The sequence below is a fragment of the Schistocerca cancellata genome, chromosome 7 (genome assembly GCF_023864275.1).
Source record: "Schistocerca cancellata isolate TAMUIC-IGC-003103 chromosome 7, iqSchCanc2.1, whole genome shotgun sequence".
Taxonomy (NCBI): Eukaryota; Metazoa; Arthropoda; class Insecta; order Orthoptera; family Acrididae; genus Schistocerca; species Schistocerca cancellata.
In genome coordinates, this window is record NC_064632.1 from 430,860,522 (window position 1) to 430,873,899 (window position 13,378).

Sequence of the window (13,378 nt, forward strand, 5' to 3'; positions counted from 1 at the left end):
TGTGTTATCTCGTTGAAATACAGCTACTGGCCTTAATATTTCAGAAATATAACGTCTGCTCTCGATGCTACCCGTTATACAACATGGATGTGGTCATATTGTATACCCAGTGGCGACACGGTATTTCATCATGTTAAGTGCTGGGTCTACATGGAAATAATGAATGTAGCTGGGGACTATTCATTCGCTTTGGAGCTACCACACACTAATATGCAGAACTTGGACTCATCTGAAAAGATGATGTGGTTTCAGTTTTGTCATTGGGTGCACCATTATTGGCATTCTTGGCACAGCCTTCTTGGCATACCATTCTTGGCACTCCATTCTTGGCACACCATTCTTGGCACTCCATTCTTGGCACACCATTCTTGGCACTCCATTCTTGTTGGATCATTTTTTTGGCGAAAATCTCTCTGCTGTCCCATGAAGGAAACACTTGCTATGTAGACATTGTGCGGTGATCCGGTTTTCCATGTGCTTATGTGTCTTGCAGAAAAGATGCCCATTTTCTGGCTCATGGTATGTGATGGTAATGGAGATGTTACCGATAGCTATGCCATTACGGCGCACTTACTGAACATGCTTCTCCGAAATTCCTTCACTGAAATTCATTCACTCAAATCAATAACATCTGCCAATATAAGGAACGTAGATGCAGATATGCTCAGTGTAGTGAGCAGCTTAAACTGCTTAATAAAAGTGAGTCTTCTGCTCCAAAGTGTATATCAATTAGGTTCCTTACATAGTATGCTGTTTCACCAACTCCACAGTCAGCTATCATGTACAACCTCTTGCTCACTGAAAGCTCTATACCTGTAAACTAGAGAAGTTGCACAGGTCACACCAATACTCAAGAAAAGAAATAAGAGTAATCCACTGAACACCAGATGCATATCAGTATCAGTGACACTGATTTGTGATAGGAGTTGGGAGTATACACCGTGTTCAAACATTATGAATTACCTTGGAAGTAATGGTCTATTGACACATAGGCAGCACAAATTCAGAAATATTATTGTTGTGAAACACTGCCAGCTCTTTTCTCACATCAGATAATGTGTGCTATAGATAGGGGATCTCAAATTGATTCCATGTTCCTAGATTTCTGGAAGGCTTTTGACACCGTTCCTCATAAGCGACCTTTTATCAAATTGCATACCTATGGAGTATCGTCTCAGTTGTGTGGTTGAACTCATGTTTTCCTGTCAGAAACGTCACAGTTCGTAATAACCAAAGGAACGACACCGAGTCAAACAGAAGTGATATCTGACATTCCTCAAGGAAGTGGTGTAGGTCCGCTGCTATTCATAATCCACATAAACAATATAGAAGACAATCCGAGAAAACCTTTTAGATTGTCTGCAGATTATGCTGTCATTTTCCATCTAGTAATCAAATCAAAAGAAATTGCAAAATGATTTAGGGCAAGCAACTGTATATGCGATAATAATAAGAGAGTGAGGTCATCCGCAAGAGTACTAAATCGAATCCGTTAAATTTCTGTTACATGATAAACCACATAAATCTAAAAGCTGTCAGTTCAGCTATATACCTCATTATTACATTTACGAACAGCTTATATTGGAACAAATCACATAGATAGTATTGTGGCAAGAAGAACCAAAGACTACTTTTTATTGGCAGAGCACTTAAAAGATGCAACAGATCTACTAAAAAGAATGCTTACACTACACTTGTCCATCCTCTTCTGGAGTACTGCCACGCTTTATGGGATCCGTACTAGACAGGATTGACGGAGTACATCGAGAAAGTTCTGAAAAGGGCAGCTGGTTTTTTGTTATAGCGAAGTAGAGTAACTTGTGGTACGGATATGACTCTCGACTTGGGGTGGCACCCATTAAACCAAATGACTTCCTCGTTGCGGCGAGTTTCTGTCACGAAATTTCAAATAACAGCTTTCTCCTTCGAATGCAAAAACATTTTGTTGAGTCAACCTAAATAAGAAGAACTCGCCATCATTATAAAATAACACAAATTAGAGGTCACCTGGAAAGTTTTAAGTGTTCGCTTTTCCTGAGTGCTTTTCGAGAAAGGAACGATAGATAATTAGTGCGAAAGTGGTCCGATTAACCTTCTGCCGGACACTTGAGTGTGAATTGCAGTGTAGTCATACAGACGTAGCTGTTGATAATCCTTGTACGGGCAGTCATGAGCTGTGCGGCTGGTCCCGGCGGAGGTTCGAGTCCTCCCTCGGGCATGGGTGTGTGTGTTTGTCCTTAGGATAATTTAGGTTAAGTAGTGTGTACGCTTAGGGACTGATGACCTTAGCAGTTAAGTCCCATAAGATTTCACACACATTCGAACATGTTGAATTTTCCTTGTACGATTCGGAACGGCCGAGGGAATAATACGTGTAGGGCACAAGTCACAAAGAGCCGCTGAGGTTCTATTGAAGAGAGCCATTCTCAACCCATCGGTTTCATATTACCTGTACAGCCGAAGGGCCCCAACTAGGTGAGCAACAACATCGTCGAAATATAAACCGCAGTCTAAAACGGCCAACGCTTCCTGACGGGCGTTTCTTCTTGTTAAACGAGGCATACCGTGACCTTCACACAAACAACCAACATTCATATGTGAATTCTGACTGACAATCAAGGTCTGTAGTCTTTCCACACATACGGAATGTGGATGGTGTTGTTGTTGTGATCTTTAGTCGGAAAACTGGTTTGAAGCAGCTCTCCATGCTATGCTATCCTGTGCAAGCCTCCTCATCTACGGATAACTACTGCAATCCACATCCGCCTGGCTCTGCTTACTGTATTCACCTCTTGGTCTCCCTCTGCCATTTGAAAACTCCTCCCCCCTCCTCCCCCCAACACACACACACACACACACACACACACACACACACACACACTTCCCGCCAATACTATACTTGTGATCGCTTCATGTCTCAGAATGTGTCCCATCAACTCATCTCTTCTTTTAGTCAGGTTGAGCCACAAATTTCTTGGTTCCCCAATTGTACTTCCTCACCAGTTACGTGATGTACTAATATTATCTTCCCTATTCTTCTGTAGCACCACATTTCAGAAGCTTCTGTTCTCTTCTTGACTGAACTGTTTATCGTCGATGTCTCACTTCCACACGTGGCTACACTCCAAAAAAATGCTTTCAGGAAAGACTTAAATTTGTATTTGGTGATAACAAATTTCTCTTCTTCAGAAATGCTTTCCCTGCCATTGCCAATGTAAATTTTGTATCCTCTCTACTTCCGCCATCATCAGCTATTTTGCTAGCCAAATAGCAAAACTCATCTATTACTTTGACTATCTCGTTAACTAACCTAATCCCCTCATCATCACCTGATTTTATTCAACAACTCCATTATATTTGTCTTAATTCTGTTGATGTTCACCTTATATCCTCCTCTCAAAACGTTGTTCATTCCATTGAATTGCTCTTCAAAGTCTCTGATAAAATTAGAGTGCCATCCACAAAACTAAAATCATTATTTCTTTCCATGGACATAAATCCAACTCCAAATTTTTCTTTCGTTTCCTTTACTACTTGCTAAATGTCTTCCTCCTTTCTCAACCACTGCTTCCCTCTCATGGCCCTTGACTCTTTTAGCTGCCGTCTGGTTTCTGTACAAGTTATAAATAGCCCCACGCTCCCTGTATTTTAGCCATGAAACCGTCAAAATTTCGAAGAGAGTATGTCTGTCAACATTGTCAAAATCTTTCTGTAACTTTTCAAACGGTATGTTTGCGTTCCCTTAACCTATCTTCTAAGAGAAGTAGTAGGGTCAGTATAGCCTCACGTGCTCCCACATTTCTCCGGAATCCAAACTGACCTCCGCCGACGTCGGCGTCGACCCGTTTTTCCATTCTGGCGTTACTCCTACCTTTTCTGTATGGATGTGATGAAATACTAATAATGTGCATATCCAAGAGTATTGAGTCAACAGCGAGGCCAAAAGGGAGTCGCGCGGGACTAGCCGAGCGGTTCTAGGGCGCTGCAGTCATAGACTGTGCGGCTGGTCCCGGCGGAGGTTCGAGTCCTCCCTCGGGCATGGGCGTGTGTGATTGTTCTTGGGATAATTTAGGTTAAGTAGTGTGTAAGCGTAGGGACTGATGACCTTAGCAGTTAAATCCCATAAGATTTCACACACATTTGAACATTTTTTTTCACAAAAGGGGAAAAGGTTAGCATATGTAACCATAGACGCCTGTTTTGCTTCGAAGGAGCTAGTGTTTCGGTTAGCTGCTTCTCTTCGAGGCGGTGGCAGAGTTGAGTGTTTTGGCGCGAGCCCTGCAGGTAGAGGCGGGAAGTGAGCACGTGCGGCTCTCGTGCGCCGTGTGTGCCGAGCCCTTAGCACCACCGCTCGTTAGCGCCTCGCTGCCTCACCTGGACCCACAAAAGTACCGGAGGCTGCGCCGCCGACACAAAAAACGACTTACTCTCTACCTGCAGCGGCAGGAGGACCACTGCAGCATCAACAGCCGGCTGCTTCCAAACAGTTCGCTGAAGGGAAGGTATCTAAAAGGCAACTTTCGTTTAAAGTAAATATGTGCGTACGCTCTCGTAGTGGCAGACATTTCACCCAGCCTCCCTACAAGATTGAATGTAGTTTCTGCTCCCTAGTTTCACACTGACGAATTCCTCAAACATGCAGAAAATATCATAAAACAAGAATGCAAAATACATATTAACAAAGAGAAAGAGATACGCTAATGTACGTTCCACAGAAGCCATGAAATAGTCCTCATTGATGTAGCACAAGTCAAAAAACCTTAAAAATATTTTCATTCCAAAGGTAATAAAAATGTAAATATGCAGTATATTGAGTTTCATATGATAATTCTTAGGCTATTGTAGCTACGCATCGTCAAACAGAAATATCAGTTTACAACACTTATTTACAGCGCTCACATTACTGCATTGAAGGGGTATAGAAATCAGTTTTTACGCAATACTAGCATTATTTGATGTTATAAATCCATGCATGTTGTATAAATGGTGGTATGAATGTGTGTATATGTGTGCGTGTATGTTCCACATCTCCTCCTAAACCACTAGACCGATTTCAAGCGAACTTAGTACTCATACCCCTTACTGTTAGGCGACAATCGCTGTGAGGATAAGTCATAGTTCACGAGATACGACGTAATATACAACGAGTTGTAAGGAAAACTGTCGCATCATGCATGACGTTTAAATTTGTAACATCTTTGCTGCTAAATCTATTCTCAACGTATGTCGCTGACAGCACCCTAATATGCCGCCGAATGTTCCTACACAAATATACGATCGTATGGCACATAGACAGTAAGACCTCATAAATAGACATACGTCACAAACTGCCGCATCATGCATGTAATTTTAATACCTCTGTCTGCAAGAAAATCTTTACTCCTGAAGTCAGCTTAAATAAATCTCTGTCACCTGGCAGAGCTTTTGACAGCTTTGAACTGCGAAGCGCAAATGGTTGTAGTCTACAACGTTAGCCCTGTATGGAGCTACCAAGATGCATTGCCACAGAGACTTACACAAAATCGCGTGCTAGGTACACGAAGCAATTGTGCGCAGCGTACAGAAAATATCCGGAATCATCTTTCTTAATGTGATTACTGTACATATATATTTGTCCATAATGCATATTTATCCGTACGACTGTTTCATACTGTCAAAGATGGTTTCACTAATACCGGGAAATGGTATTTTTCGACATTTCAGTGCCGAGCGGTGTGGCTGAGCGGTTCTAGGCGCTTCAGTCTGGATCGTGCGACCGCTACGGTCGCAGGTTCAAATCCTGCCTCGGACATGGTTGTGTGTGATGTCCATAGGTTAGTTAGGTTTAAGTAGTTCTACGTTCTAGGGGACTGATGATCTCAGATGGTAGTGCTCAGAGCCATTTTTGATATTTCAGTACAAACACAGTTAATTTTTTTTATTTTTGTTTCTAATGTAAAATTGACACCTTGTCTTTTATAGGCGTAACAAACAGTCGGTTCTACTAAAAAACTCGCAATGTAAAGGACGATTTAGGGAAACCACGGAAACCTAAATCTCGATGGCCGGACGGGTATTTGAACCATCGTCCTCCCCGAATGGAAGTCCTGTGTGCTAACCACTGCGCCATCTCGCTCGGGGACCACTGTAGTAGGAGTCAGCCACCAATAAATCCTTCAGGCTACTCTCAGAGATAATGTTATTAGTAGTTAAGCTTCTCATTGCCGCCGCCAAGTCATTACAGTTTCTGGTACTGCTCCGATGAACTGACTTGTAGATTTGAAAAAGAGATATGTTATTAATGAGAAATCCCATTAAAGAGCATGTGTATTGGGAATCAGTAGTTAGCATCCTCGGAGAAACTTTAGCTTCGCTTCATGAGTTACTACAAAAAATGATCCCATGTGACACCACACGATTAGAGTCAGCCAAGAATGGTATTTTTTTTAAATTTTTATCTCACAAAATCCGCATCACAAATGAATATTTGTTTAAACTCAAAACAGTTCTGTTTATCACCTCTAAGACAAAAAGTTACATAGTTGTTTTTAATTTATCTGGAAATACATATTTGTAAAAGTTCGGAGTAGGTATTAAAATCCATGGAGAAGAAATAAAAACTTTGAGGTTCGCCGATGACATTGTAATTCTGTCAGAAACAGTAAAGGACTTGGAAGAGCAGTTGAACGGAATGGATAGTGTCTTGAAAGGAGGGTATAAGATAAACATCAACAAAAGCAAAACAAGGATAATGGAATGTAGTCGAATTAAGTCGGGTGATGCTGAGGGAATTAGATTAGGAAATGAGACACTTAAAGTAGTAAAGGAGTTTTGCTATTTGGGGAGCAAAATAACTGATGATGGTCGAAGTAGAGAGGAAATAAAATGTAGACTGGCAATGGCGAGGAAAGCGTTTCTGAAGAAAAGAAATTTGTTAACATCGAGTTTTGATTTAAGTGTTAGGAAGTCGTTTATGAAAGTATTTGTATGGAGTATAGCCATGTATGGAAGTGAAACGTGGACAGTAAATAGTTTGGACAAGAAGAGAAGAGAAGCTTTCGAAATGTGGTGCTACAGAAGAATGCTGAAGATTAGATGGGTAGATCACATAACTAATGAGGAGGTATTGAATAGAATTGGGGAGATGAGGAGTTTGTGGCACAACTTGACTAGAAGAAGGGATCGGTTGGTAGGACATGTTCTAAGGCATCAAGGGATCACCAATTTAGTACTGGAGGGCAGCGTGGAGGGTAAAAATCGTAGAGGGAGACCAAGAGATGAATACACTAAGCAGATTCAGAAGGATGTAGGCTGCAGTAGGTACTGGGAGATGAAGCTTGCACAGGATAGAGTAGCATGGAGAGCTCCATCAAACCAGTCTCAGGACTGAAGACCACAACAATAACAACCCTGATATACACTGAAATCTCCGAGTCGAAGTCAGTACGAAAAGTTAAAATGGAGTATCGTAAGGTAATTTCTTTTCTCTATTTGAAGACGATCAACGCTGTAATGATTCATGCTAGGTTGGTGGACGTGCACGACAACAACGCAGCATCACATGGTGCACTATTTACATAGCGCAGACGCTTCCAGTGATCAGAGATAAATAACAAAATGGCAGAGAATCTCCCTGTAACCAACTGGATATCGCGAGAGGAATGAGAGCGCACATTCAGGTCTTACAAGGAAACGTCAACAACTCGACCTTATATTTTAAACAGGAAAGTATACTTGCAAGATATTATCCACAGAAATCGATCCCCCGCCAAAATTTGGGCCATAATTCTGACAGCACGCAGTTGTACAGCTTTTAAATGTCGCGCACACCAGTTTGCTTGTCGCTTCACCCCGATGCAACCGGCTGATGGCCAAGCGCGAAGTACTGTAGGTGGAACGACAACCAGAGGCCTATACTCGCTAATGCTGATGGCGAGGGAACAGGAGGTAGGCGGTGACACATTCAACAAACGTCTTATGAAATGACAGACGTTTTTCTAGGCATAAAACAGTTAAGTAGTGTGAGTATAGTACATAATGTTTCATCCTCACGACGATTTACGTTTAATATTATATAACAGTATTCTCATATTGAAGTTCTATATGCACCGCAAAATAAAAATTAGTAAACTTAAGCAACTGAAGAATTATTATGAATTAAATTTCAATATTTTCGATTTACAATGCAACTCTGAAGAACAGTGTATCTCCTGCATTTGCACTCCACTTTAACACTGTCGGCTATAAAATACAGGACGTATTTCGAATGCATATATTTATTAAACTTCAAGACATACAAATATGAAACTTAACACACAAATTTACGAACCTCCCAATTTCAGATTACAGATGTTCAATATGTCCTCCATCAGCGCCACGAACAATGTCACATCGATACCCAAATTCCTCCCATTCTCGAGCAAGCACGTCCTTCGTCACTGATGTTATGGCAGTACGGATCCGGCTCTTAACTCTTCCAGGTTCTGTGGGAGTGGTGGTACATAAATGTTGTCTTTAACGAAAGCCCACAGGAAGAAGTCGGAGGACGTCATATCCGATGACCGTGGGACTCAGCGGAGACATGCTAAGTCGCCAGCTCCTTGATGACCGATCCAACGGTTCGGTGGAGTTTCCTTCAGATATTCACGCACATGGCGACTCCAGTCATGGGGTGCCCCGTGTTGTTGAAATTGAAGTTGTCTTCGTGCAGCCTCGGAAACAACCAGTTTTGTAACGTAGCGAGATACTGCTGACCGTTAAACGCGTTTCCATCAAAGAAGAATGGGCCGTAAACAGATGATCGGGGTATCGCACAAAACACATCGTCTTTGGGCGAACCTCGTACGTGTTCAGTGGCTGTATGTGGATTCTGTAGGCCCCAAATTCGAACATTGTGTTTGTTTACTTGACCACTAACATGGAAAGTCGCTTCATCACTGAACTCGATGCGTTATGCGAAAGTGTTATCATTGTCAATAGGATCAAGAATCTCGTCACAAAATACCACACGTTTGCGTTTGTCATCAGGACGCAGAGCTTGTAACAGCTGTGACTTGTACGGCTTCATAACCAACCGACGTCTCAAAACACGCCAAATTGTTGTTGGAGGCAGTGCATGGGGGCTTAATAAAATGAAATGCAAATACTTTTTTAATTTCCTGTCGCTGTATGTCCGATTACGCAAGTCTCGTAAACGGCTGGCCCTGACAACTAATTGTTACGCTATCTGACTGCATAGAATGACAACAAAGAATGAAATGAAAATTTTCGTTAACACAATTAATTAATTAAGTCCCCAGCAACTATAAAACCTACGAAACCAAAGCACAAGTATAACTGTTCTGTGTGTGGGAGTGTGACTCAACGCACATCTGGCACGGTTCTTCTTCAACAAGACAAGAATTTTTAAATATCATTTATGCTGACGTGATAAAAGAAAATTGGAAATACTATAATTGTGCAAGAAACCCAGAATTACACTCTAATACAAGAACACACGCCAGATGCTTTGTTGACTGAACCTGTAATGAAGCATTATTCAGGACACACAAATAATAAGAAAATAAAGAACAGTAGTTAGTTACCTTAATTTATATTGACGAAAAGCACTCAGGTCATTACAATATCTCCATTGGAACAACATCTACTATCTCTCCCATCACATAGCTGCATAAAACATCGAACAAACACTCACTACTACCCCATCTCATTCCAACTTCAGATACAAGCAGTGTCCACCACAACTGCTCGGCAAGGACTGCCTGCCGCTACCTCTCAATGAGCACTGCCAGTGGAGGCGGCGGAACAATACTCTCTCTGGCGCGATTTTTGGCGCTGTGGCTCAGTGTAGCCACCTTTCATACAGTGTAGCCACCTTTCATATGCCCTTCCTCCACGGGCTAGAATTTGATGGTATTTTTGCCAGCATTGGTGGTGAAAATACCACCAAATTCGTCAAAAAAAATACAGACAAAAATAAAAGATAATATTAATACGTAAATATCATATAACTAGATAAAATTTTGGCTTTGCACTGACCTTTCAATAGCCTAATATATAAAATACACTAAGCAATACAAATTCTTTCATACATGTGACTTTACATAATAGTTTACAGAAATATCATGTGGTTAAACAATTCAATCGATAACGTCAGCAATGACGAATATGAGCAGGTAAGAGTCTTATAACTTTTCACAAACAGTAATACACAAAAAAATCAGTTAATACAATATTCACAACAAGTAGTTCACAGTTCCAGCAGTAGCAGTAGCAGTTGAATAGGCGCTGACAGCAACAAGTGACATCATCTCAGTAGAAGCAGTCCATCAGTGGCACCCAGCATTGTGGAACAGGTGCAGACTCCAACAGGTGACATCATTTCAGTAGAAGCAGTTCATCAGTGGCACCCAGCATTGTGGAGTAGGTGCAGACACCATCAAGTGACATTATGTCAGTAGAAGCAGTTCCATCAGTGGCACCCAGCATTGTGGAACAGGTGCAAACAGCAACAGGTGACATCATCTCAGTAGAATCAGTCCATCAGTGGCACCCAGTAATGTTGAGTAGGTGCAGACTCCAACAGGTGACATCATTTCAGTAGAAGCAGTTCCATTTGTGGTACCCAGCAATGTTGAACAGGTGCACACAGCAACAAGTCACATTTCTCAGTAGAAGCAGTTCATCAATGGCACCCAGCATTGTTGAGTAGGTGCAGACAGCAAGAAGTAACATCATTTCAGTAGAAGCAGTTCATCAGTGGCACCCAGCATTGTGGAGTAGGTTCAGACTCCAACAGGTGACATCATTTCAGTAGAAGCAGTTCCATTTGTGGTACCCAGCAATGTTGAACAGGTGCACACAGCAACAAGTCACATTTCTCAGTAGAAGCAGTTCATCAATGGCACCTAGCATTGTTGAGTAGGTGCAGACAGCAAGAAGTAACATCAAACAACTATCACTGATCACACTGTTCCTCAGCACAAATTAAACATGTCCTAGTGGCACCAATCATGTAGAAAAAGTACAAGTAACAGTCCATAATTTCATCATCACTAATTAGACAGTTCAAGCATGAATAATAGTTTGAATGCACATACAAATGCTTTTACAATGTTCTTACACTAAACATACAAATCATAACAAACACACAAATGATATCAGATAATTGTCATATTACTATTACAAATACACAAACATCAGTAAACCTATAATATTTATGGGTGTCAGTGCAAGCCACTACAAACAAATAAAATAATATTTAGGAGATAGGTGGGTAGGATTAGGAAAGGAAAACACACAAAACACACTCACTCATCTTTCATCCACATTAAGTACTACTGTGTAATTGTATAGTGTTAACTGTCTGCATCCACTTCTGTCAAATTTCATGTTCATCATGTGTATCAAGTAGTAGTGGCAGCAATGTATAACAGTCAATAATAGTTAAGTCAACGTCATAGTCATCATGTCAAGACCAATGTTTGCCAAGCCAGATCAAAATGTACTGTTACTGAACAACTGTCAGTGTGCCAAGATATGCAACTTCCTCTCTCCAAAAAAAAATTACCTACTGCTTAGTGATTTAACAAAGTGTGTGTAGACAATCTTCCTTCCATTTTAGTGTTCTAGTCTGCTATCTTCATCCTCCTTGTTCCATATAGACCAACAACAACAAAAAAAAAAAAAATGCACCTCACTTACTTTACCTCTTATACACCATACTCCAATCAACTTCATACAATCTCAATACCTCCATAATACCTTTTCAATACGTCGATACATATAAACCTTATTGCCAGTATCATTTACCTTACCTCTTGTCCACAAAAACTCCAATATTACCAATATCATTTCACTTCCATAACAACTCTTTCCTCAAGTCAGTTTCGTCGAACAAGTACAGATAAAATCCTAATGCAAACCTCCTCATCCCATACAATCCGAAGACACACTGTCAACACACAACCTCTGTGTAATCCATCTGACCAAAATCTTCTACTCATTATGAATTATAAACAAAGAATACATACATGACCTCTAACAGACTTAGTTCGAATAACTCTCAGTAATTAAGTACGATTACGGAGTGTGAATGATGCTAATATTTCACAGTGTGTACACCACTTCAAGAATTATGGCAAACAGAAGCAAACATGTGGAGTATTTCATGTATCAAGTGTCACTTCCTATTTCAATTGCTCACGAAAAATGCAGTGTAATAACTGTGTTGGTATGTCATGTCGTTAGCTTCCTTCCTATTGGCATACATTTATACAGCTTTCATAAAACCTCCAGCTCATGTGACTTCTATGATGTTTCTTGTACTAATGTCGTTCGTCGAATTATTGCAGTTCATTTTCTTATGTTAAAATATAAAGCACTGAGCGTAAGCAAAACAAGCAACAGCGAGTAAATATACCAGTAGAGAACAGAATGTCAACAAGTGGATGCAGCACAAATCTTACAACGAGGCTCTGCCAAGCGAACAATCTGTAAATAGTACCATAGTGTAACCTAAACTCTATGTTCATACACAGTATAATAGCATTTCTATGTACAAAATTAAAGAGTAGTTGTGACAACAAACAGAAATGTGTAAATGTGCAATCCATACGCATAGCAGTAAACATATATCTTACGTACTAAACAGGTCATCAGCATCGTATAACCGTAAGCAAATAAATGTTCATATGTAATCTAATAAATAAACATGAAGGCGCAAGCAATTAAATCACAAAGTATAACTTACATACCTAACCACATCAGCACAATTTATCAGGTGACAATTATAATTTAAATAAATAGGCACAGCAGGCACATAATTAAAAATATGACATCAGTGAAAAAGCAGTGCAGCCAAGCGATGCATAATATACACAAGTTACAACTCAATTCATGGATAATCATTGTCAAAATCAGTTAACGTACGCAAGCACGTCGCTTCACCAGCAAATTCATAGAACATGTAATCAGCACAAAGTATGAATCACGTAATCGCGAGCAGCAAATTACGTCTAAAGTACGTCCTAAGTGGAAATATGTTACCTGAAAAATAAACTCAATTAATAATTACCTTTTTAGTTTATTACTTTCTTCTTCGAAATGACATTTTTCCTGAAATTTTCTCGATAGCAAGTCGTCTTAACGTCGGACACGCACAGAATTTACCTGAAGTTCTTAAATATTTTACAGAACCGTATCCTGAAAAATACTGAATGTTAATAACAGAATTCATCAAGTCACTATAGCTTTATACTGATTTTAATCGGAGAAATTAGACTGTGTATTTATTTACGGCTGTCAGTGCATTTGCACTGAGCGCTCGATCAGCTGTAGGCGCGTGACGTAGGAAGTGATTGTTTGCGGTCAACGACTGCCCTGTGCGGCGCGCAGACTT